The following is a 25,734-nucleotide window of genomic DNA, read 5'->3' on the forward strand; positions in this document are numbered from 1 at the left end:
GAAGTTGGACGGCTTCACCCGGAAGTCGGGTGTCTGATGAGTATATCAATGCAATAAGTCGTGTTTTTCGTCCTTTCGTTCTTAGATTTTTTCGTTGTTCTCGCGTGAGGTCTGCCCTTATATCAAAGGAATAAGAAAGCTGAACGGGAGAAATGTAAGTATCTTTTGGAGAATGCCTATAATTTCAGAGAAATGTAGGAAAACAGACGTAGAGGTTTCACATCCTTCCGCAGCAAAGGCGTACATACAGTCTTTGTAAGAAATATACAGCCCAAGGGGTTTGCCTCCAACCCTTGTAGCGGGGCTCTTACGCACATCTGACAGTTCTGAGATTGGGACGGTTGAGGACATTTGTTCCTCCCGCCTTCGTAAGATTAGGGTCCCTGAGTATGCAAGAGGAGCCGCACTGCAGAGCTCAGAAGCAGACCCCTTGGGCTGTGTACTTTCGACAAAGACTGCACACCTGGTTCTTGTCTGCCGAGCGTAAAGGAGCACAAGTGGAAACACGATGAGGCTAAGGTCATTTTCAAACCGAATTTCCGCGTAACAGAGAAACGGCGAACGATGAGGGAAATCGTGACACTCGCCCCTCGAAGAGCCAGTCTCTGTTTCGAGTTTCAGGCAGTCGTCGCATAGATCGCGGGTGGTGTGCGCATCGGGACGACCGGCACACTGCTTGAGCAGACGGGGCTCCGTGCGTACGTGTTGTCTGTAGCGACATCCTGTCGTCTGCTCGTATCGTCGCATTTCAGTGCGTAAGACCCTTCTTTTTGAGACGCCTCTCCCCAAGACTGTGCTGGTCTTCTCGTGCAGGTGACGGCGCAACACGTGCGCATTGTCGCGGAGAAAGAAGGGAACGACGAAGGTGAAAACCGAGAGTGACAAAAGCTCGCGAAATGCAAAAACTTCACCGTGACAGCGATGCTGCTTCAGCGCCCCATGCGAGAAGTCCGCTTTTTACCAAAGGGCTTTTCTCGGCGCGGACTTTGCGTGAGCACTGGCAGAGATAAGCAGCTGTCACGTGGCAGCTTGCTTCAAGTTAGGGACGGTAAGTAAAGCTACGTAAATGATACCATTATGAAAACATTTCGGACGGCTGATTTTTAAGATGCCACTTGTGTTATGACATTGTATTGCTGGCAGCAAATATTAAAAAGTAAGGTAAATAATCATTCCAGTTTAATTAACAGAAGACTGCTGCAGACTAGGCCACGCTACTCTAACCCTGTGTTGGTATCACCGTTATAAGACGCCCCATATTTTTAAAGCCTTGTTTATCTTTAGCTGGAACACCGGATACGTTCGTCTAAAGATGAGAAAGGAAATTTTAAAGGGTTTATTTAGAGCCACAGGTCACGAAGTAGGGCAGATTAAGAGGCCTATTATGTCAACTCTTCTTTTATTTTTTTGAAGACTGAAGCCAGCGCACTGCTTTTGTGAACTGCTTTTTTGGCAATGACAAAACAACGATCTTGGAATTCAAAAAGGAAGCCGGAAAAATAATTGAGCGTTTATATATATGTTGACATGTGCAGGGTACTGTCCAAAATTAGTAAACTTTCTTTTTTTTCTGTCCAATGAGCAGTCATTCGCGGTATTGCTATCAACGCTTTATTACGGGCTTCATTTCAGCTCGCACACGAAATCATCCACCTCTTCCGTGAGCGGCTGGGAGACGTTGATCACGCCGCTCTGACCCCTGCACGCATCCAGCCCACCCAGGGTCGGACATTCGACGCCAGGCACGCATTTGTAGTGGCACTGGCTCTTATCTCAACCCCGCAGCGAACACCTGCGCGCAGCAAAATACACAGACGAACACAAACGCGTTAGCATGTGTTCCATGAAATCAGGACATGCGATAGTGAATTCTCACGTATAAAATCGCGACGGATTCTGCTGAGTGGTAGCTTTATTCATGAAGACACTTTTCTAGCGCAGACAAAGCACAGGACATAAGGCGATAATGATACACACAAGCCCTTCGTGTCTGTGTTCTGGTGTGCATGTCCTGAACAATTTCTGCGATACAAAAGTGTTTTTCACATAGCCTGGCATTGATCCAGGGTTTGATGGCCTCCGCGGACAAGTGCAAACTTTCCACATTAATGGACTTTTGTGAGGCTCCATGGAAAAAAAGTTAACTGGAAACCTCGCACTTTTCTCAGAAAATAAAACTCGCTTAGTAGAGCGCGGCCCTTTACAAAACCTTCATTACACAGCCTATACATTGCCCAGACTTCTGTCTATAAAGTCTATAGACTATAGACGAACCCTAGAGAACAGTGTATATATATAGGCAATGCAAATCCTATAGACAGTCCATAGACAATCCATAGATTTATGGCCATACACTTTTAGTAGACCTTTCTCTATAGATATTCTGTAGACTATGAATGAACAAAGAGAAATTTCTATAGGAAGGCGATATAGTATATAAGAAGTAAATAGACGCATGCATATCGTTAAACCAGCCCCTTTCGGCTAGAGGTTTTTAGCGCTGGCGGACAGCTGTACGACTAAAGCAGGATACACATGCGCGAAAACTTGGCTGTCGCTCTGCACCGGTCGCCGCTGGCGAACTGCCGCCCCGCTGCAAGCAGAGACACACGTAGCGGAGACATTGATGCGCAGCTCGACTCAAGCTCCGTGCACAACAGATGTCAAACTTAGCCACCGCGCCGCATTGTTTGAGGGCTGATTGGCTTGGTGTACTTGTGGTTCGCATCAGAAATGCAAAAGAGCCGTGTTATCATAAAGACTGCTTGCTAGGCGCGATAGTGGAAGTTCGGGCGGGTTGTTCAAGATATCTTGGTCACAGAGCGAGAACGACGTCACGAAAGGCAAGTCGCAAAGCCTACAGCCTGTTTCCCAACGAAACCGCCGCGGACAGGAATTCGGAAGTCGTCTCACTTATAATAAGAAGCCTACTCTTGACACCGCTTTACTTTCAATACCATCATCTAAAAGTGAAATAAACCTTCGGTCAATTACCGCGACGCCTTGGCCGCAGAACTGCGGACGCCCAGCGAGCCGTACCGCAACGACGGACCAGCTTCTGCTGCGGCGCGGTTATGACTAGAATTTAACTCCTTTGCTCATATTAACTGTTGTTCCTTCTGCCATCAACTCGTTGTTGGTCAACTATACACAAAAATAATATATTTTGACACTTCTCTATCCCAGTCTTTTTTTATTTACGTCTCACGCTTTAGCTCATCTTTATGACGACGGCGGACGCGATCCTGTGGTAGGCATGCAGGCTCGTTGTACTTCACGCTCGCACCTGAAAAGACAAAGGAGCCGCGCCATCAGAAAGGCCGCGCTCTATATTCGAGCAATGACAGCATTACTGCGGAGCAGCCGACCTTTCGACAACGACGCCGCATGCGGGCGCACCGGGACGTGAACTCCACTGTTCCACCGGACTGCCCTGATCGTCGCTAAGCCTAAATGGTTTCGCATTAATGCGGCGCAGCTAGAGTTAACTAAGCCTCAGCTGAGGGAGCTTCGGAGCTCGCCAGCGCAGAAATAAACGTAGTACTCGCGTCACCCCTTTACTGTGAACCCGTCCCATAAAAAAGTGATATGCTGGATTTCCAATACCCCTTCAGCAGTACAGCTACAAGACACCAGGCGAGCCGCAGCAGGCAGCAGCAGCAGCAGCAGCAGAGCGGCTATGAGATGAAATTTGCTGGTATCGCAATTATCACTTCTACCAGCAACTCGCTGTTGGCGAGCGAAACTCAGACACTGAAATGCATTGTAGTTGCTACCGTACGTAGCCGTAATTGCGTGGCCACATTTCCCATGCGATGATAGCTGCCACAATATAGTTAACGGTAATGGACTGAATTCCAAGAGAAGGCAAGCGTAGCAGGGGCCGGCCGAAAGTTACGTGGGCGGATGAGATTAAGAAGTTTTCGTGGTAACGGTGGCCGAAGCTGGCAAAGGAGAGGGTTAATGGAGAGGCAAGGAAGAGGCCTCTGCACACCCTGTAGTGGGCGCTCCCAGGCTTTCTATGATGGTGAATTATAGTTTTCATTCTTGGAGCCCTCCGTATGACGATGCTAAAAGTCTATTGTAACAAAATACTCTCCCGTTAATCGGCTGGTCGTCTCCATGCGGACTGGGCAATGGCCACTTTCGCCCAGGAGTTCTGTGTGACAATGCGCCCGGCAAGTTGCGTTTCTTGCAAATGGCGCTCCCGTGAAAAGCGCATGTGTGTGGTAGGTTTGGCGGTGGTGTGGGACAGGTTTGGCATAGGGGTCATTGCCACTTGTTCGCCACGGACGACTGCGGGAATGGTGGGTGGCACCAAGTGATCGAAAGCAAGCGGCAGTAAAACAAGCAGCCGGGGCCCGTAACAGCGTCTAGGGCGCCACTTACCGGTACTTGCAGGGGCTTGGATGTGATGTCCGCTTCCCATTCGCTCATTTTTCCTCCTGGCCGGCCTCGTCAGGCGCAGGGATATGCACCGGTGGTTCCGATGGCTGCTGAGGAGGAGGCGGCGAGGCTTGGAAGCGCCTCATAAACGCCTTAAGCGCTTTCTTCATAAAGCGCTTTTTTCCTCTCTTCTGGTACCATCTGCGCCGGCCGGCCCCGCCGCGAGGCTCCGTTTCCTCGTCATGCGGAGGGGTATGCACTGGAGGGTGCGATGGCTGCCGAGTTCAGCGGCTCAACAAGGATTCAGGGCTCGGCGTTGCAACCAAACCAAGAGGAGGCGGCGAGCCCGAGTCACGCGGGGAGAGCGTGCGAATCGCCTCGATAAGCTCCTCAAGAGCTTCGACGATCTCAGCCGCTTCTTCCTGCCGTCCCTGCAATCCAGTCCCGCCACTGGGCTCCGTGTCCTCACCGGCCGTCGCCGCCGCGGCGCACAGCATAGCCACAGCCAGGAACAGCATGTTCGTAGACGCCATCTCCCCTGCAGAGGTGCCCACAGCTCTCTCAAGCGATGAGTTGTGCTTTACCTGATTACCTTTCAACGCCTACTTGAAACCGTTGACAAAATGTCAGCAGAAGGACGTCGAAGGCTCAAGTATACTCAAATTACCAACGAAGGTGCTCCTAAAACTGTTATATTGCGAGATCGAACCCAAGTTGCGGTTGCAGAATCTCTGTAGAGGTGAAATTCGAAACACCGAGGCCTCTATCTCCCCACCACGGCACATCTTTATTCCTTTCTTTTCTTAGTCCTTCATTAATCCCTTCCATTACGAGGCGCTTCCGGTGTCTGCGTATATCTGAGACAGATACTAGGCCATTTCTTCTACCCAAAAACCAATTTTCCCGCATGCTGTGCTATGCCAATGCACAACATTCACACAACTTCAAGTGGTCCAAATTCAAACCCTCCACTGCGGTGTCCCTCATAGCCCATGCACAGTTACGGGTCGCTAGCCCTCGCATATCTGGACTGCCATTTTTAGTTATGGTGACTTTAGGAAACTTCCAAGAGAACATCTATAGGAGCATACCGCAAGACCTTGTATTTTTCCGAAATATATTTTTTTTCAGTGACAGCTGTTAAGCGCCCGTTCCTGGGTTTCGCGTCGTCGGCGTAGTAAAAGTAGTAGTAGTATGCCGTTGTCGTCGGCGCAACAGGCGGGTGGTTACTGTTGAAGGAGGAGGGCATGATTTTAGTGGAAGAGTGCAAAACCAGGGAGCGGCTACCATCCGAACATTCCGGAGGGTGGTCACCGCGGGAGGGGATATCGCGAGAGCGAAGGAACCCCCAGGCAGAAGAAGGTTACCATGGACGAAGAAGGGCATGGCGAGAGCGTAAGAAATTGCCACCGGTGGATGGTTGCCGCTAGAACCACTCGGAGGATTGTTACGCTGGAAGGAGTTGGAGGGTTGCCGGGGAAGAAGAAGCTATTTCGTAAGTGTTGGGAGGCTTAACCGGAAAGTGGTTACCATGGGAACCGTCCGGAAGCTGGTCATCGTGGAAGGAAGATTTGGTGAGGACATGGGAAAGCTTAATCGGAGAGTATACGGTGGAAAGATGAAGCTATGGCGATAGCGGAAGGCAGGAGCGGAAGGCGGTTGTCATGGGAACCACCCGGAGGATCGTTACTCTAGAAGTAGGTGTGTATACCGGGAACGGAGGAATGTGTCATGGTGCTTCTGTGGCAGGTGCCTCGAAATGCGCCGCCGAAAGAGAGGGTAATCGCTGACCCCGCGCGCCTAGAATGGTGGAATGGTGAGCAGAGCTATCCGGAAAGCGACTGTGTGTGGAAAACTGAAAGCAGTTTTCTACAGTTATAAAAACAACTAGTCGCTATTATATTAGTTCGTGTGTTCCAACGGCGGGTTAAGTGTACTATTACTAGGAAAGACAGACAGCGATAGATAACCATACTTACTGTGCACTTATTTTCCAGCAAAAAGCAATGAAATGACTGGTACCCAGATACCTGCCACCACAGAGGTTCAGAATTAAAATATATTGTAGCGAGAGCTACACTACGCCAGCTCTTCGAGCCTTCAGCGTGGCATCCCTCGAGCTCCGTGGCGGCGCCGGTTGGTCATGTGGTCTGGAGCAGCTGGTGCTGCCAGCGGCGCGGCGCGCCAACAAAACCGAGATGCAACCGCAGTGCGCATGCGCCATGTCGAACGGGAGAGGGGGGAATGGAGAGGGGGAGAGGTGTCACAGCTCTATGGTCATGCGGCTCGGCAGAGCCGCTGGGTCAAAGTTTGAGCGCAGAGGAGAGGTCGAGCTTAGGTCGGCAGCTCTGAAAGAAGCGAGGGCTCGGCGTTTTAACGAAACCAAGAAAAAGCGGTGAGCCGAGAAGACGGAGGAAGAACGTGCGATACGCCTCGATAAGCTGGGTAAGACCGACGCGGTTCGGAAGGCGCGCCTAGCCGCCGATAGTGAAATCATGTACAGGGACGAAGATGAAGAAGGAACGCCCAGCTCTCGCGTCACTCCAGGTTTAACCAAAGCTAAACCACAGCCAATTTTTAAAACTATAAATAAATGACTAAATCACTTGTCTGCACCCACCTTCTTTTCATACCATCCATCCACCTATCTACTAATTAACGGTCATATCCCTGTTATAAAATGCTCATCATAATCAGCCTGACTATGCTCATTGCAGGGTCATGGCCTCTCCCATTTAACCATGTCCCTTGCCAGCTGCGGCCACCGTAACCCCTCAATCTCTTTAATCTCATCCGCCCACCTAACCTTTTGCAGCCCCTTGGTACGCTTGCCTTCTCTTGGAATCCACTCCGTTACCCTTAAGGACCAGTGGTTACCTTGCCTCCGATTAACATGCCCTGCCCAAATCCATTTCTTCCCATTGATTTCGACTAGGTTGTCATTAATCCGCATTTGTTCCCTCACCCACTCTGCCCGCTTCCGGTCTCTTAACGTTACACCGATTCTTTTTTTCCATAGCTCGCTTCATTGTCCTTAACTTAAGCTGAACCTTTTCCGTTAGCCTCAGCGCTTCTGCCCCATATGTGAGTACCGGTAACATACAAGTGTTGCATAGTTCTCTCTCGAGGGATATTGTTGAACAGGCATTGATGATCTGCGAGAACCTCCGATGTTTGCTACACCCCTTTTCACTCTCATGATCCGGATCTGCCGTCACAACTCTGATGTACCAGTTGTTTACCAATTGTAAACTGCTGTTCCCTTCAAAATTTGTTGAAAATTACTTTGATTTTTTGCATATTAATTTTTAGACCCATCATTCTGCTATGTCTGCCTAACTCATTGATCATGTTTTATAGTTCATTTCCTAAGCGACTTAGAAAGTCAATGTCGTCACCAAATCGGAGATTACGTAGGTATTCTTCATTAATTCTTATTCCCAACTGTTCCTAATCCTGACCGCCTGTAAACAGGCGTCATATAGCACTGGCGAGATCGTGTCTCCTTGCCTGACACCCTTCATTATTAGAATACTTTTGCTGACAATATGGAGGACTATGGTAGCTATGCAGTCGTAGGTGTATTCCAGTATTCGCATAAAAGTCTTATGCGTATGGAACATATATACGACTGCATAGCCACCACAGTAATCCATAACGTCAGCAAAAAAATTTATTAAAGAACGGTGTCGGGCAAGCGGACACGATCTCGTCAATGCTATTCGTCGCTTGTTTACAGGAGGTCTGGATTAGGAACATTTGGCGATAAGATTAATGGAGAATACCTAAGCAATATGCGATTTGCTGAGGATAATGACTTGCTAAGTCGCTCAGGAGTTGAACTGCAAATCATGATCAATGATTTAGACAGACAGAGCAGATTGATGGGTCTAAAATTAATATACAAAAAACCAGAGTAACGTTCAACGGTCTCGGAAAAGAACAACAGTTTACAATTGGTAAACAATACTGGTAATTATTTACGGATATATATATATATATATATATATATATATATATATATATATATATATATATATATATATATATATATATATATATATATATATGTGTGTGTGTGCGCGTTGCTTATGTTTTGCTTATGTTTTGCTCATTTCTCTACCACCTGACTGATAGTGTGAATATTGCCTATATATGAGTATCCTTTACGAAATCCTGCCCGAAAATTTGGTTGATTGATGACTACGGTTTTTCTTATTCTATTTGCAATAACCTTAGTAAATAATTTCTAGGCAGCGGATAGTAAGCTGATCTTTCAGTAATTTCTCAAACCCTTGACGTCTCCTCTTTATGAACCGGGATAATGTTAGCGTTCTTCCAAGCTTCTGGTGCGCTCGAGGCCATAAGACATTGCGTGTACGGGGTGGCTAATTTTTCTAGTGCCATCTCCTCTCCCTCCTTCAAGAGGTCCGCTGTTACGTGATCCTTATCAGATGCTTTTCGCCTTTGCATTGCATTGCTGACAAGGCTTTCTTTACTTACTCCTAAAAATGTTAAGCTATAGGAATTAGCGAAGTGTCGAGTACAAATATTATATGGCTGCGTTGATCCATTAGATAGATAACACTTTATAGTTTGGACGTGAACGAGCAAAAGAGCAGCGGGGAAGCCCGCGGACTCACCGCTTGAGATCTCTGGATTGAAGGGCCTGCAGGAGCGTCTGCCCATGTCCCCAGTTTTCAGCCGTTTTATACACACGTCGTAGAGGAGCCGCATGCCGCCTTCCCTCCTAACTTCCGGTCTGCCCCAATACACTCTGATGAACAAGGAACAACGAGCACCTCGCTGCTAGGAGGAAGACCGCCCTCCCCTCCATCCGGGATGCACCAACACCATTGGAACACAGTATGTTGGCTGCGCCTGCCTTTTTTTCTTCTTATCCACGGAGGAAATGGTTGCCCCCGAATTGCACTCAAGAGACACGTGCGCGGTCAATGCTTTACAGGAAGCAACAGAAGAAACAACGAGCACCTCGCTGCCAGGAGGAAGACCGCGCCCCCCCCCCCCTCCATCCGGGCTACGCCAACACCATTCGAACACAGTATGTTGGCTTCGCCTGCCTTTTTTTCTTCTTATCCACGGAGGAAATGGTTGCCCCCGAATTGCACTCAAGAGACACGTGTGCGGTCAATGCTTTAAAGGAAGCAACAGAAGGAACAACGAGCACCTCGCTGCCAGGAGGAAGACCGCCTCCCCCCTCCATCCGGGCTGCGCCAACACCATTGGAACACAGTATGTTGGCTTCGCCTGCCTTTTTTTCTTCTTATCCACGGAGGAAATGGTTGCCCCCGAATTGCACTCAAGAGACACGTGCGCGGTCAATGCTTTACAGGAAGCAACAGAAGGAACAACGAGCACCTCGCTGCTAGGAGGAAGACCGCCCTCCCCTCCATCCGGGATGCGCCAACACCATTGGAGCACAGTATGTTGGCTGCGCCTGGCTTTTTTTCTTCTTATCCACGGAGGAAATGGTGGCCCCCGAATTGCACTCAAGAGACACGTGCGCGGTCAATGCTTTGCAGGACGCAACAGAAGGAACAACGAGCACCTCGTTGCCAGGAGGAAGACCGCGCCCCCCTTCTTCCGGGCTGCGCCAACACCATTGGAACACAGTATGTTGGCTGCGCCTGCCTTTTTTTTTCTTCTTATCCACGGAGGAAATGGTTGCCCCCGAATTGCACTCAAGAGACACGTGCGCGGTCAATGCTTTACAGGAAGCAACAGAAGGAACAATGAGCACCTCGCTGCCAGGAGGAAGACCGCAACCCCCCCCTCCATCCGGGCTGCGCCAACACCATTCGAACACAGTATGTTGGCTTCGCCTGCCTTTTTTTCTTCTTATCCACGGAGGAAATGGTTGGCCCCGAATTGCACTCAAGAGACACGACGCGCGGTCAATGCTTTACAGGAAGCAACAGAAGGAACAACGAGCACCTCGCTGCCAGGAGGAAGACCGCGCCCCCCTCCATCCGGGATACGCCAACACCATTGGAACACAGTATGTTGGCTGCGCCTGCCTTTTTTTCTTCTTATCCACGGAGGAAATGGTTGCCCCGAATTGCACTCAGGAGACACGTGCGCGGTCAATGCTTTGCAGGACGCTACAGAAGGAACAACGAGCACCTCGCTGCCAGGAGGAAGACAGCCCTCCCCTCCATCCGGGCTGCGCCAACACGCTTGGAGCACAGGATGTTGGCTGCGCCTGCCTCTTTTTCTTCTTATCCACGGAGGAAATGGTTGCCCCCGAATTGCACTCAAGAGACACGTGCGCGGTCAATGCTTTACAGGAAGCAACAGAAGGAACAATGAGCACCTCGCTGCCAGGAGGAAGACCGCACCCCCCCCCCCCTCCTTCCGGGCTGCGCCAACACCATTGGAACACAGTATGTTGGCTGCGCCTGCCTTTTTTTCTTCTTATCCACGGAGGAAATGGTTGCCCCCGAATTGCATTTAAGAGACACGTGCGCGGTCAATGCTTTACAAGAAGCAACAGAAGGAACGACGAGCACCTCGCTGCCAGGAGGAAGACCGTTCCCCCCTCCTTCCGGGCTGCGCCAACACCATTGGAACACAGTATAATGGCTGCGCCTGCCTTTCTTCTTATCGACGGAAGAAATGGTTGCCCTCGAATTGCACTCAGGAGACACGTGTGCGGTCAATGCTTTACAGGAAGCAACAGAAGGAACAACGAGCACCGCGCTGCCAGAAGGAAGACCGCCCCCCCCCCCCCCTCCTTCCGGGCTGCGCCAACACGCTCTGAACACAGGATGTTGGCTGCGCCTTCCTTTATTTCTTCTTATCCATGGAAGAAGTGTTTGCCCGTCATGGTGGCTTGAGCACCATGGTTTCTACCATCCGCCCAAATTGGCTTTCGTACGTCCATAGGTCCTAAAGACGGACTGGCTGTTTTGACGTCAGCAGTTCTGGCCTGAACTCGCAGCCACAATGTACGTATTGTACTGGCCATGGACGTTGAAAAGGCGTACGATAATATCAGTCATGCTGCCATCTTGGAATCGCTTGACATGCTGCATTTCCCCGTCAGAGTGCGCAATTTTGTTAAATCCTTCCTTGAAGGCCGACACTTTGCCATACGCCTCGGTGGTGAGGCCGTCGGATCATTTGTGCATCTTCGCGGAGTTCCCCAGAGATCCGTGTTATCGCCAACATTATTTAATATTGCTTTTATCCCCCTTTCTAGGCGCTTACAAGATGTTTCTGAGATTAAGTTCTAATTGTATGCTAATGATATAACGGTGTGGAGTACTCACAACGACCTGATGACTCAAGCAGCAGGCCTGCAATCAGCCATAGATATTACGTCGACTTTTGCTTCTTCAATCGGTCTGCAGCTTTCAGTGAGAAAAACGACGTTCGTGCCAGTCGCCAACCGCTGCGGGCGCCGTAAACAGGCTGCAACACCAATTCGTCTCCATCTATCCGGAGCTCCAATTCAAGAAAGTTCGACCGTAAAAATCTTGGGCTTGACAATACACGAGTCAGGAACAGGTACTGATTGGCTTTTTTGGGCTAAAAAGCAAGCAATTCAGGCGTTCGGTCTGATTAGACGCATTGCTCCTGAAACAGGCGGAGCCCGCTCTCATGCTGCACGACAGGTGGTGCGGGCGGTTGTGTAACCGCGCCTCGTCTACCAAGACCAATTCCAGCATTTGACGTGGGCTCAATGGGATCGTCTAGAAGCTGTTAATCGAGAGGCAATGGGGGTCACCACTTGCCTTCCCCGCATTACCCCGATCGTGGAGCTCCAAGAACATGCGCAGCTGAATACACTAGATGAGCTGGTGCAGCAACGACGCGATGCTCGCCGCCCAAAATCAAGTCTTACATACACAGCGTGTGCACTCAGGGCATATGCTTCATCGAACTCCATTCTACAGCCGCCCCCGCCACTTCTTCCTTCTTGGCGTTTTGTGCAGCTAAGCGACCACACGACAACTGATCTGCGTCGGCCATCGTCTACCCGCGCGACATCGTCGTTTCGCGACCGAATTACAGAGCAAGACGCCAATCTGCCGCATGGATCAATCGTTATGTACGTTGACGCAAGCATCAAGGCCTGCGAAACAACAACGGCAGTTTACTGTCCTTGCAAGCCTGCTCTGAACAAAACGTCAAGGTTTCGCCTCTCAGAACCTCCTTCCTACTTATGTGCGGAGATGCTTGCGGTTCAAGAGGCACCCATGCTACCCACGGCCCGCATTGTCATTCGCACCGACGCCCTTCACGTCACACGCCTACTACGACGAGTCAGTCGCACCCCAGAAATCAGCCAAGACATCCATCGTCTAGCGGCACACATCCCGCAGCAAATCCGTATTGAGTGGGTCCCGCGTGACCTCCTGAGCGCACAAAGCCGCGCAAATTCTACGACCCGCCTTTCGACCCCAACCTCGTCTTTGCCTCGAGTCCTCACTCTGGATGACACCACCCTCCTTTTAACAAACATCCCTTCAAAAAAAAAAGTGGTTGCCCACGAATTGCACTCAAGAGAAACGTGTGTGGTCGATGCTGCACACGAAGCAACAGAAGGAGCTACGAGAACCACGCTGCCTGGAGCATAATCGATATTTGTGTCAATAAACTAAATCTTTTTTTAGACAAGTGTGTTAATCGGATAATCGCGAAACGGGCGTGCAGTTTCTGGTTATAGCTTTCGTTCCGGTAAAAAACACACAACCAATGCACTTAAAAGATCTCTGCGTATAGGGGCTAAAGTTTTTCAAAAGAAGTTAAGCTTTTTCTTACGAGTGTATACAAAGAAGTTCAGGCGTTTTTCGGTTTCAATTTCTAGCATTCCGAGCAGTCGGTCACACCTGTGAGACTCCTTGCACACATCTCAGCCCCATCATCATCATGTATAATTTTCTTCAAAATCATTCGGGAGTTGCACAAATGGGGATGCGAGAAAAACGGGTAGTATTCGTAAAATCTGAACCATTTATTTAGCCTCCTTGAATATAAGCCCTGCAAATATGTGCGTTATAACTAAAATTATATCGTTAGAGGCTTTCATAAACCGATTTGGTAAATGTATATTATCTTCTGAATAACAATTGATCTGATTTGTATTTCAATTTATGTACATAATGTTGCTCGTCTGTTCCGTGTGTAGCCCACAGGTATTGAAGGCGATTTGTTGAGGGTACAGATTTTTCTTAATGCGAAAGCATTATAGTATGTCCCATTGAAACAAAAGTCGGCGTCCGTCGCCGTCATTGGCAGGAAATTCCTCAGTGACATCACCATGTTCTCTCATGACGTCAGCAGCAGACCATAAGATAGTGATGACTACAGCAAAGAAGAAAAAGTAAATTTTTTTTTCAACGACCACAGAATTCAAGATTGCGAGGCCACCACTCAACCCTTAGGCCGCAAAAAGGGATTTTTTTTTTAATGGCACTCATTGAAGTTACTTTCTGTTTACATGAATTATTTACAAAGTTTTTAGCAAATGACACGAAAAACATCTTAACAAAGACAGAGGAACTGAGCACTACACGGGGTATAAGTCTGAGCATATATGAACAAGAGGGAGTTCCATTGCGGTTCAAAAACGGTCTGCTTTTACAATTGCCGGAGATAGACAATCATTGTGCAGAAATGAGATTTCGTCCAACGAAATGATTCGCAGTGCCGGTCCATCATCCATGGGCTGTGTAGTCCGATCAGAAAAAAAAAACATACCGAGGGGTTCGTCAACAACAGCAAGGTACCATGTGGTATGAGAGGTGAAATAAAATCGCTTTTTCAAGATTCCTCGCAAGACATCCCAAAATAGAATTGCGTTCTTACAATAGATGGAGCAATGCTCAATTGTTTCAGTAACATCACAGAGGTCGCACATCACGGAAAACAAAAAAAATGCCCTTTCTCTCAAGCCGAGTCTTCAAGGGCAATGTTTCCGTGCGTGGCTTGTGGAAGAAAGTTGCATTTCTCGCACCGGCGTAAGTATGTCTTGTCCTGATAATGCAAAGTACATTGAGCGGTAAGTAGGAGGAAGGAAAACATTGAAATCAAGTCTTTATACAAGCGTTTTCGTGACACTGAAATTGTAAACTCCGTTCAAAAATGGACTGCGAGAAAACACGCAGAAGAATATACCTTATGCATGAACCCCCTAAACAAGGACGGTCGAGAAGTTAGAGGACACAGTCAGTGTGGGCAAAGCATCAACTGAATTTTTCCGCGAAAACGCTCGAAGTATCGAGTGGGAAGTGTCGCGAAAAGATATAAAGAAGGCAACAATCTGCCGCTCGTAAAGATGGACTTAACCTACACCATCCTCGCTCAGAGGTCGGAAAAAATAATAGCCTCGCAAAGGTTTCATTGAAGACCTCCAAACTAAGTTCGCAAAATTCTCTGTGGAAGCGATCAACAGAAATGCTGCCAATGAAATAAATTTTTGTTGCTCGAAACTAGTTGCAGCTGGTAGCTTTGCCGAATATTGGCAGGCCATGTTCGACAAATGTCTGATCATAGCGCTGCACAGCCGATAGCCGATCTTTCCAATGGCTTTCGCGGTGCCTTGTGAACTTTGGCGGTAAGCACACGCTCATGCCACGGCAGCATAATGAGCTGATGCAGATCGCCACAATCCAAAGCGCAGACGAACAACTCATGGAACGGCAGCCGACACTGCGCCAAACTTCATTTACGAGAACAGCTACAGGCTTGTGTGCAGAAAAATGCTGCATCATCTGCATAATTTAATAATTTGAGCTGACTGTCTAGGAAACGGAAACCTTGAATGCCACTACTGAAGAGTAATGCTCAACAACAGCTCTAAAAAGAATGCGAACAGAAGTGGGCGTGGTGGACACTCCTGTTTAAAAACAAACGAAAAGATGGACACGGGTTGCGAAAGAGAACAAAGCAAGCACATGGGGCAATAACTGCAGCAAAGACGTATTCAATCACAGAGAATTGTGCCAACATAAACGCGCTCTAAAGGTTAGAAGAGATAATTGTGCTGGACACGGTCAAAGGCCTTCGCAAGGCATCATACCACGCAAATCACGACAAAAGCATTTTTGAGCGGGAAACCATTCATGAACGCAATTTTTTTTCATGTATAACTATAACAATCATTATGTCCGTACAAGTTACCCGACGGCAGCATTGAATTTTTTTTCTACTAACGTTTTTCCTACCGTCAAAATTGTTCCCCATTGGTTTTCTAAGGCAGTCTTTACTGTTCGATGCGATCGATGAAAACACTTTAAAAGAAAGTTTTTGCTACTTATCAGAAGAAAGGAACTTCATCTTCAATAATTGTATAAGACTGTCATTCAATTTTACCATTTTCGAAATTTCTCTCTCAGGATGTCGGACATGAATTAGAAACATCGCAACTTGTTCCTGAGATTTCCCACAAAACTGTGCAACTGTTCGTGCAATATGTTTGCTAGAATGAATGGAACATCCCCCCAGACCACGTTTATTTTGAGGTTCAATGACAGTCGAACGTGGAAACTGTACATAGCCAATACGCTAAGACTTTTCGAAAAACCTTATAGTCTACGTTAGCTTGCTAGTGGGCATACACATTGCAATTTTTATTTATCAGCGCTCTTTAGTATCAGTGCTGTGCTACGTTTTGTAAACGCCTGCGGCAGAACTCCGATATTCAGAATAATAGTGAAAACCTTAGTAGAATGGGACTCGAAAAGGGCGTAAAGGGCTTTTACTTTGTCGAGCAGTCACCCTCTGACAGATGCTTCACAAGGGAGACGAACCATGCCACAACTTCAGCAAAGGAAGCGTGGGAGGAAGCGGAAATCAGACACGCATAGGGTTCCTCGACTTCGATTTTATTAAATCCGTGCTAATCACCACGGCCCTACCTTAGTAAAGTGCCGATATTCTCTTGGAAACCACATTAGGCGCTCGACAAGAAGCCTGGCGGGTTGGGTCCTCACAGTGCAAGGCGTTATTGCTGCGAGACGGAATACGAACACCCCTGTAGAGTTCCGCGTCAGAGTTGAAGATGTCACTTCAAATCAGCAATTTCCTCCATGTATACAATCCAGGAGCGCCACAGTCAAGATCATAAAGGTTATAAGATGTTTTCTGTAACTGCTTCTCTTCGGCTTTTTAGAGCAAGACAGCGTTACTTATTGGCTGAGCTGGGAAACCTGATGAGGTCGACCTCAACCTCAAACTGACGTCAACCTCACGCCGTGAGGTAAGGTTGAGGTGAGTTCTGCGACGGCTCTAAATTTTGTGAGTAAGGCCAGCAAATCAGACCTCAACTTCACGCTAGAGTTCGAGGTTGAGTGATGTCATTTAGTGAGCTCGAATTTTTGAGGTCGAGGATCTTTGCAGTTACCACGGCTTACTTCGACGAGTGCTGCTTCCGAAGCCGTGTTGGAGCGCACCTCCGCAGTGTTCATGCAATGACGCTTGGTCTTGGATTTCCCCTGTTTGGACAACCGGATGCCGCAATCCGCTCTTAGCTATCGGCGATCCGCCGTGATATCCGCTCAGCCAGATCCTACAGGAAGGCGCACCCCTCTTGTCTTCCTGGAAAGATTGCTGCTGGCACGACGCGCCACATTCCCTCCCCTTTCTTCCTCTGGCGTAGCATCCGTAGCGACCTGCAAGTCGGCCCAATCTCCTGGGAGCGCGCAAAGCACATTACCCATGTTAGCCCGCACTAGCTTTGTTTGATGCCACAGACGCTTAAGTTTAGTCCAATAAGCTCGCAATAAATTCGTCGCAGCGCGGATGGCCCAAAGCAAGTCTGCTTCGTGTTCATGCTCGTTACCAGCGCTGACGTCACGGCTCTTGCCTTGCAGTGGAGTAAATGGGACCCTGCTGTACATTACACGGTGATTTAACAGAAACTGGAGCAGCAGGCACAGGGGAGAGAATGTTATTCAGGCGCTTCCTAATAAGGACACCCGCTGATTTGATGAAAACAGTAGGAAGCCATAAAAACCTGTATAACACCTTCAAAACGTTTGATCGGTGTCTTACCGTTTCGAATTTCACGCTACTTCTTTATATTCCCATTCCGTAATGCCAGCAGGATACAAATATATTTTCACTTGCATATCGACCCCCTGGGATTCTTTAACGTGCACTGACATCGCACAGTACATGGGCTTCTAGCATTTCGCCTCCATAGAATTTCGACCGCCGCCGCCTGGATCGAACCCGCGTCTTTCCGGTCAGCAGCCCAGCGCCATAACCACCTGGCACCGCGGCGGCTCCAATTTAGTTTTGAAGTTTGTAAGCATTCTCTTTGTTCTTATGTTCTCGTATGTGAACAGTTGGCCTGGCGGCTTCTTGCAGACGACCAGGCGCTAGCAGTTATCTTTCCTTTAACTATATTGTAGAGACCCATCGTTCACCTTAAACGGCTTCGCGGAATGCTCGCGTGCTGGTCGCGGGTAAAAAAATTGAGGATACCGACGTGCCATTGATGCGTTCAGTTTTGCAGGAAAACAAGTGATTGAGTGAAAGCAGCTTCTCTCAGACTGGTTGACGAAATTGTACCCAAAATTCTGTTCAGGCATATGAGTATTTAGGCGGTGTTTTATTTTTTCTTGTCCGGGGGCGGAAGACGCGGGAAAAAGGTTTCGCTGCGGCGAAATTTGACGAAGAGCAGTGGTGCTTTCGGTTGAGTGAGAGCGGTTCACGCTGCACACTCTAGGCCAGTTGTTTACATCCGTGTGATTTTAAAAGTCGGTACGTACAGTGTTTAAAGATATAATCTGGCCCATTGCAAAATGCTGGGGAATCACAAAGTCATCGGAGAATTCCCGGGATTTCGAAACCAATATCATCGCCACCTGGAGGGAAGTGGCGGAAGCGGGGGATGGTCTTAGCTTCCCAAGAACATTAACACGCTATCCTTAACTATTAGCTTCAGGCATTCCTGTTTTCCCGCAGAATAATTGTCTTCGATGGCTGGGCAATGCACAATATTTATTCAATATTGTGGAAACATTTAATTCCGTAGCCGTATAGCAGAATTCCCCTGGGGCTCCTAAAAATACACTATTAGCATCATCATCATCATCATTATCATCAACATCATCATTGCCCTCATCTCGAGGATCAACGGAATGGGTCGTGGCATCGTCGTTGCAGTATGTCACACATGAGAACTGGCGCGTTTACCTGCTGGAGAACCCGAATGTCACGTGGACCTGGTTTAGGGCACTCTTTACAATGCGTTATGCGCGCATGCGTAGGAATGTGGAATTCATATGGATCATGAAATGGTGGTCGGTGGGGACCTGGTATGACGTGACATTACAGTGATGTAACGTGAATTGTTGTGACGTCACATTACATCGTTGTCACGTAATTAGGTGTCACGTCATATTACGTCGAATTCACATTACATGGTTGTCACATGACCTAGTATAACGTCACACACATATGATGACATCACTAATTATACTAATTAGTCTTTAGTTACCTAACTAATTCAGTTACCATTAAATAATGATATCTCGTCATAATCTTCGTCACGTGATTCGTCGCCTTGTGACGACTTCGTCACGTGATTCGTCGCCTTGGGGACACTTTTTTCGGATATCACCTTTAAACTGGGCCATTTAATGTTTTCACATCAATAAAGGAGCCACTCGCTTCTACCTATGCATAAACAGAACGCGCCTCTGTTGGTGTACCACAGTCGCAGTTTAAGTGTTTTCGAAGGCAGCACGCAGAGGACTGAAAAGAGCTTTCGCAGGGCGACAAAATTTTTATCAACGCCGAGTCCTCTCGCTATTGCGATAGATCTAGAAAATTTAAGTATACTGATTTTCATCTGCGTAGCCCTCACAGTGGAAAGTACATATGCGACCAGTTTCTTTACGTTCGCTAACTATTCTCAAGTCTAAAAAGAGTATCGCGATTCACCCCCTCCCCCCCCCCCCCTTCCCATTCCTGGTAGATGTTATAGAAAGTCTGTGTTTGTGAATTGTCGGTTGGAGCGCTAATGAGCGATGGGCTTCCAGTAAGAACAAGCATGCGCGAACAAGGTTGCCGAATACCGACACTGATAAGCTTACACATAGTCAGTGAAGCGAACCTAATGAAAAAAGTACCCTCCGAAGTACTGGTGCTAACCGCGTAAGGGACACCCCTGTCCGCAGGCCATCAGCTCTCCAAGGGTTCATCCCAGATTATAAGCTTCTCCGATAGCGTTCACATCAATTATCTGCACACATCTTATTAAAAAATACAGTCATCATTTTGGCTTTCCTCACTCACGGGATTCTCAGAAATGTTTTTACTGAAAACTTCTCAATCTCTTTTTGTTTTGTTTTTCTTTGTATTCGGAAGTCGAGCAGCCGACCTCAACCTCAAAATGTGAGGATGAGGTGATGTTCAGTGAGGTCGCCTGTGGCCTCAAGAAAAGTGAGGTGAAAGCGTCCTCAGGGGACCCCAACCTCAACTGATGAGGTTAAGGTTGAGTGAGGTCGGTAGTTTTTTTTTATGTTGAGGTGAGGTCGAGCTTTTTGAGGTTAAATGCCCACCTCTGCGTATTGGCGAATAATTTTGAACCTTGTGTATGCGTTTCCTTTCAACTCCATATGCGTCATTTGAAAGGTCGAGATCTTTAATTAACCTCGCAACAGGCCTCGCGACGAGAGACTGCTTTCTAATTCAAAGCACACAAGCAGTCTTAAGTGCCTTCCATATTAAAAAAAAAACTGTGGAATATACGTCAGCGTTGCCTGTAGATGGCACTGCAAGGTGGGCAATATATGTGCAGTCATTGAGAAAAATACTCATTAAAAGGGGTTTGCTTCCAGGCTGTGTAGCGGGGCTCGTAAGCACATTTGACAGTCCTAACCTTGGGAGAGTTGAGGACTTAAGTTCGCCCCGCCTTCCTGAGAGTAGGGTCATCATGTATGCAAGAGCAAGATTAGTCGCGATGCAGGGCTCAGAAGCAGACCCCTCGGACTGTATACTTTGACAAACACTGCACGTGACTTAGCAATGTGGTTCCGATTACCAAACGTCAAAGTTACTCACCTGAACGCTCGTTGATTTGTCTTTCACCTTCGACGTTGACGGCCTTCAATTTCGCAATATGATATTGGGCCCAAATCAAAAATTATTAAGTTCATTAGCGAATTTGGTTCAATAATATCCAAAATGCAGAGCTCTATCACGTGCATAATCCTCGCCTTGCTGCCCAGCTGATCTACGTCGGCCGTCATCTACCCGCGCGGCATCGTCGTTCCATCGTTATGTACGTTGAAGGAAGCAACCAGGCCTGCGTAACAACGGCAGTTTACTGTCCTTGCAAGCCTGCTCTGAACAAAACGTCAATGTTTCGCCTCTCAGTACCTCCTTCGTACTTATGTGCGGAGATGCTTGCGGTTCAAGAGGCACCCATGCTACCCACGGCCCGCATTGTCATTCGCGCCGACGCCCTTCACGTCACACGCCTACTACGACGAGTCAGTCGCCCCCCAGAAATCTGCCAAGACATCCATCGTCTAGCGGCACGCATCCCGCAGCAAATCCATATTGAGTGGGTCCCGCGTGACCTCCTGAGCGCACTGTTACGTTTCGCCTACGACGCGCGGTATAGCCGGCGCGGATGCAACGGACGCCGGGGCTTCGTTCAAAGTGGCGGTCATTTTGGGCCCGTTCAGTGCTGCCGTAACGCCTCCCGCCAAGCGCGTCCAGGCAGGTTTCAATGCCACGTGTCGTCGTGTGTGTGTGTGTGCATGTTGGTGCCCACGCTTGTCAAAGCGCGGCAGCCGGGGAGAGGAGCTCCCCAACTGGCAGGCGAGGAGGTCTGACCGGCACCGGCCCGGCGGACGCGCACGTCACGTCTGAACATGTCCGAGCGTCGCCGTATCGGGCGCCTCATCCCGTGCCGTTCCTTCTTGCCCTCGACTCCGAGGGTATAAAAGGCAGCTGCCCCGGACGCCAAAGAGGGACTTCGATTTCTTCCTTCGAGTAACGTGGTCGCCCTGACCGGCTGCTCTTTTGCGATGCCAGAATAAACAAGTTGTTCTGTTGCCAGTCGACTCATCCTTTGCCAGGACCTTCGGATGTTTCCAGCTGTGCCCCAGGCCGCCAGGCCAACGCTACCCTTGGGGCTTGCAACCCATTTGCAACAACTGGTTGCCAGCGGTGAGATCGCGACAACGGAGGCCAGCAGCGAAGATATGCGGTCAACTGTATGCTGAGCAGCACAACGACCATCCGGGAGCAGTGCAACGAGCCCTGTGTGATGACTGGTTGCCTGCAGCGGAACGACTGCGCTGAATTCTTGGCTGCGAGGTTTGGTGAGTGCGGGACTTTCTTCTTCTGAGTTTTGCCAGGCTTTTGTTAGTGTCAGAAACAGAGCTGGTAATTGTGGTTGTCGTTGCTGCCGGGTTAGTTTGCGGCAAGACAATAGTAGGCAGTAGAGAAAGCAGCATTCGGAGCAGCCATGGATTTGAAGTCGTTGCGCAAACCGAAATTGCTGGAGCTTGCAAGAGAGTTGGGTCTGGATGTCTCAGACGAACTCAGAAAACCAGAACTGCTAAGGGCTATTCTTGAGTTGGAGGCTGAAGATGACGAGCTGTCGGAATGCCTTGAGACCATTGAGGAGAGGGAGCAAAAAGAGAAAGACGAGCGCGAACATACAGAGCAAAAAGAGAAGGACGAGCGCGAACGTAAAGAACAAAAAGATAAAGAGAAAGAAGAGCGCGACCGTCAACACGCTTTGGAAATGAAGCGTCTCAAGGTAGAGATGGAACGCGCTCGTAATGGAAGTCAGGCACACGGTGCAGGAGAACGAGTATCGTTCAAAATGACTGACCTGATGCGGCCGTTTAAGCTTGGAGAGGACATTGGTTTGTTCCTGGTTAACTTTGAGCGAACGTGCGAGAAGCAGGGGTTCTCTCGGGAAACGTGGCCACAGCGCTTGCTCACTTTGTTACCCGGCGAGGCGGCCGACGTAGTCGCTCGCTTGAAGAGAGAGGAGGCAGACGATTTCGACCAAGTGAAATCGAGTCTGCTAAAAAAGTACAGGCTGTCAGCGGAGGCGTTCCGTCGGAAGTTTCGGGAAAATGAAAAAGGCAGAAGTGAGTCATATACAGAGTTTGCCTACAGGCTTATGTCAAACATGCAGGAGTGGCTCAAAGAAGAGAAAGCGTTTGGTGACCACGAGAAAATTCTGCAGTGTTTCGGGCTGGAACAGTTTTATAGTCGGTTACCTGAGAACGTGCGGTACTGGGTCTTGGATAGGCCAGACGTTAGTACAGTGGCTAAAGCCGCCGAGCTAGCCGAGGAGTTTGTGACGCGTCGGGCTCGCGGAGCTAAGGACGGTCAAAAGGGTGAATTTGGCTGCAAGTCTGAGAGGCCGAAGTTCACACCCATGAGAGCAAGGGGGGACACACGTAGTGCGGATGCGAGTGAAAGCAGTCCGACCGACCGAACGTAAGGAGACGGCGGCAGCCGAAGCCGAACGCAGAAAGCGGTTCGAGAGGAGGCAAGCGCGCCTGTGTTATACGTGCCAGAAGCCGGGTCACTTTTCGGCGCAGTGCCCAGAAACAAAAAGAAAAGTCGTGTGTTTGTCATTATGTAGCACTGACGAGAACATGAAGCTTCTCGAGCCTTACATGCGAGACTTCCTCGTGAACGGGAAAGAGTGCCGAGTGCTTCGTGATTCCGCAGCTACAATGGATGTAGTTCACCCCTCTTACGTAGAACCCGATATGTTCACGGGCGAGTGCGCATGGATCAAGCAAGCCGTGGAAGCTCATAGCGTGTGTCTGCCCGTAGCAAAAGTGCTTATTGAAGGACCTTTCGGAGCACTTGAGACGGAGGCCGTAGTGTCATCTATGCTGCCCCCCCCCCCCCCCCCCCAGTACCCGTACCTATTTTCGAACAGGTCCGATCACCTCCTGCGCGAGAAGGGGCTTTTGTTTGGTGAGGCTAGCGTTCAGACCTTAACCACATCGAGAGTTCGGGAGCTCGCTGCAAAGGCGGTAGTTGCGGGGCCGACGTTGTCGAACAATGAGAAAGGGTCGGAGGCGCAGCAAGCTGATATTCAGAGCACGTCCGAACTGAATAAAATTGAGCCTGTAGCGTTGAAGGCACCAGGTACTGGAGAGGAAATGCCCGACACGGGAAAGTTAGAAGAGCTATCTGCAGATTTGCTCATCGCGCCTACGTCCGATGGACTTAATAGGTTGCTAAAAGTCAGCCGGTCGGCTTTGATAGCCGAGCAAAAAAAGGATGGCAGCCTAGAAAACATGCGCTGCAATGTCAAGGAAGGTATCGCCAAGAAAAATGCTCGTTTTGTGGAAAGAGGTGGGGTCCTGTACCGGAAGTATCTAGACCGCAGAGGAGTGGAGTTCGATCAGCTGATCGTGCCTCAGTGTTACCGTCAGGATCTGTTGCGTTTGTCGCATGGCGGTTCGTGGTCCGGACACCTAGGAGTTAAGAAGACTAAGGACCGTCTCTTGCAAGAGTACTATTGGCCAGGGTGTTTTCGTGACGTAGAAACCTTTGTGAGGACATGTGATACCTGTCAGCGGGTTGGCAAACCAGGGGACAAATCGAGGGCGCCGTTGAAGTTGGTGCCTATCATTACGGAGCCTTTTAGACGGCTCGTTATTGATACAGTGGGACCTCTGCCGGTAACAGCCACGGGGTACAGACACATTTTAACTGTGATCTGCCCAGCGACAAAGTTCCCTGAAGCAGTGCCGCTTAAAGAACTCAGCTCAGTTGAGATAGTCAATGCACTACTGTCCATATTTGCGCGAGTTGGTTTTCCTGCGGAAATCCAGTCAGATCAGGGCACACTGTTTACTAGCGCTTTGACGACAGCCTTTCTCGAAAGGTGTGGGGTAAAGCTGTTACAAAGCTCAGTGTACCACCCACAGTCGAATTCCGTTGAGAAGCTCCACTCCGTCATGAAGCGCGTGTTGAGAGCATTGTGTTTTGAGCAACAAAGTGATTGGGAGCTGTGTCTGCCTGGGGTGATGTTTGCATTAAGGACCGCGCCGCATGCGGCTACGGGGTTTTCGCCAGCTGAGCTGGTATACGGTCGCTCGCTGCGGTCTCCGCTTCGCATGCTTCGAGACTCGTGGGAAGGCAGGGGCGACGACCCAGTCGTGGTCGAGTACGTGCTTAGTCTCCTCGAACGCTTAAGAAGGGCACAGGAGTTGTCAGGTGAAGCAATGGCAAAGGCCCAGCAGAGGGCCAAGGTTTATTATGATCGGACAGCCAGGGCCCGTCGTTTTGAGGTGGGCGATGAGGTAATGATATTGCGCACATCGCTAAAAAACAAACTCGACGTGCAGTGGGAGGGCCCAGCACGGATTGTTCAAAAACTGTCGGATGTTAACTACGTGGTGAGTCTGCCAGGAAAGCGGAAAGCACAGCAAGTTTACCACTATAATCTGCTCAAACCCTATAGACAACGGGAAGCAGTGGTGTGTATGATGATAAACGTTCCCGAAGAGCTTCCGGTCGACCTTCCGGGACTAGGCTCAGTGACGAACAGGGAAGACACTGATCAGGTCATTAGTGACTTACTCAGTAAAGCACCACTGTCGCCTGAGCAGAAAACCGAACTACACCAACTCTTACAAGAGTTTCAAGGTCAGTTCTCTGAGAGGCCTGGTAGGACTTCTGTCCTTACTCATGATATAGAACTTACCTCCCCAGAGCCAGTACGATCCAAGGCGTACCGGGTGTCACCCCGCCAGCGCGATATTATGGAGGCTGAGGTAAAGAAAATGCTACAGCTCGGTGTTATTGAGGCGGGTGAGAGTGATTATACCTCCCCTTTGATTTTAGTTGAGGTACCGGGCAACGAACCTCGTCCTTGCGTCGACTACCGCAGGCTTAATTCCATCACTAAGGATCAAATTTATCCGATCCCTAACATCGAGGAGCGCCTTGAGAAAGTTAGTAGCGCTCAGTTTATTTCCACCCTAGGTCTTGTCAGGGGTTATTGGCAGGTTCCACTTACAGAAGAGGCTAGTAGGTATGCGGCGTCCATTTCACCAATGGGAACATTCCGTCCTAAAGTTTTGAGTTTTGGTTTGAAGAACGCGCCATACTGCTTTTCAAGCCTCATGGACAAAGTGTTGCAGGGACAGGAAGAATTCGCTTTACCGTATTTAGACGACGTAGCGATATTCTCCGCATCCTGGTCTGAGCATATGGCACACTTGCGGGCAGTGCTAACCCGCCTGCGCGAAGCGGGCTAGACAGCCAAGGCTCCCAAGTGCCAATTAGCACAGGCCGAGGTTGTCTACCTCGGTCACGTGATTGGACAGGGTCGTCGCCGCCCCTCTGAAATAAAGGTGGCCGCTGTGC

At 49.1% G+C, this 25,734-nt stretch overlaps 1 long non-coding RNA gene across 1 annotated transcript; it reads right to left on the minus strand.

Annotated features, from left to right (window-relative positions):
- Positions 1-1,385: 1,385 nt before the first annotated feature.
- On the minus strand, positions 1,386-9,081 carry LOC144102113 (uncharacterized). The gene is made up of 3 exons (XR_013308178.1): positions 9,030-9,081; positions 4,390-4,924; positions 1,386-1,792 (listed from the first exon to the last, which is right to left on the minus strand). It is a non-coding gene; the product is annotated as an uncharacterized LOC144102113 (long non-coding RNA).
- Between the last annotated feature and the right edge of the window lie 16,653 nt (positions 9,082-25,734).

The sequence above is a fragment of the Amblyomma americanum genome, chromosome 8 (genome assembly GCF_052857255.1).
Source record: "Amblyomma americanum isolate KBUSLIRL-KWMA chromosome 8, ASM5285725v1, whole genome shotgun sequence".
Taxonomy (NCBI): domain Eukaryota; kingdom Metazoa; phylum Arthropoda; class Arachnida; order Ixodida; family Ixodidae; genus Amblyomma; species Amblyomma americanum.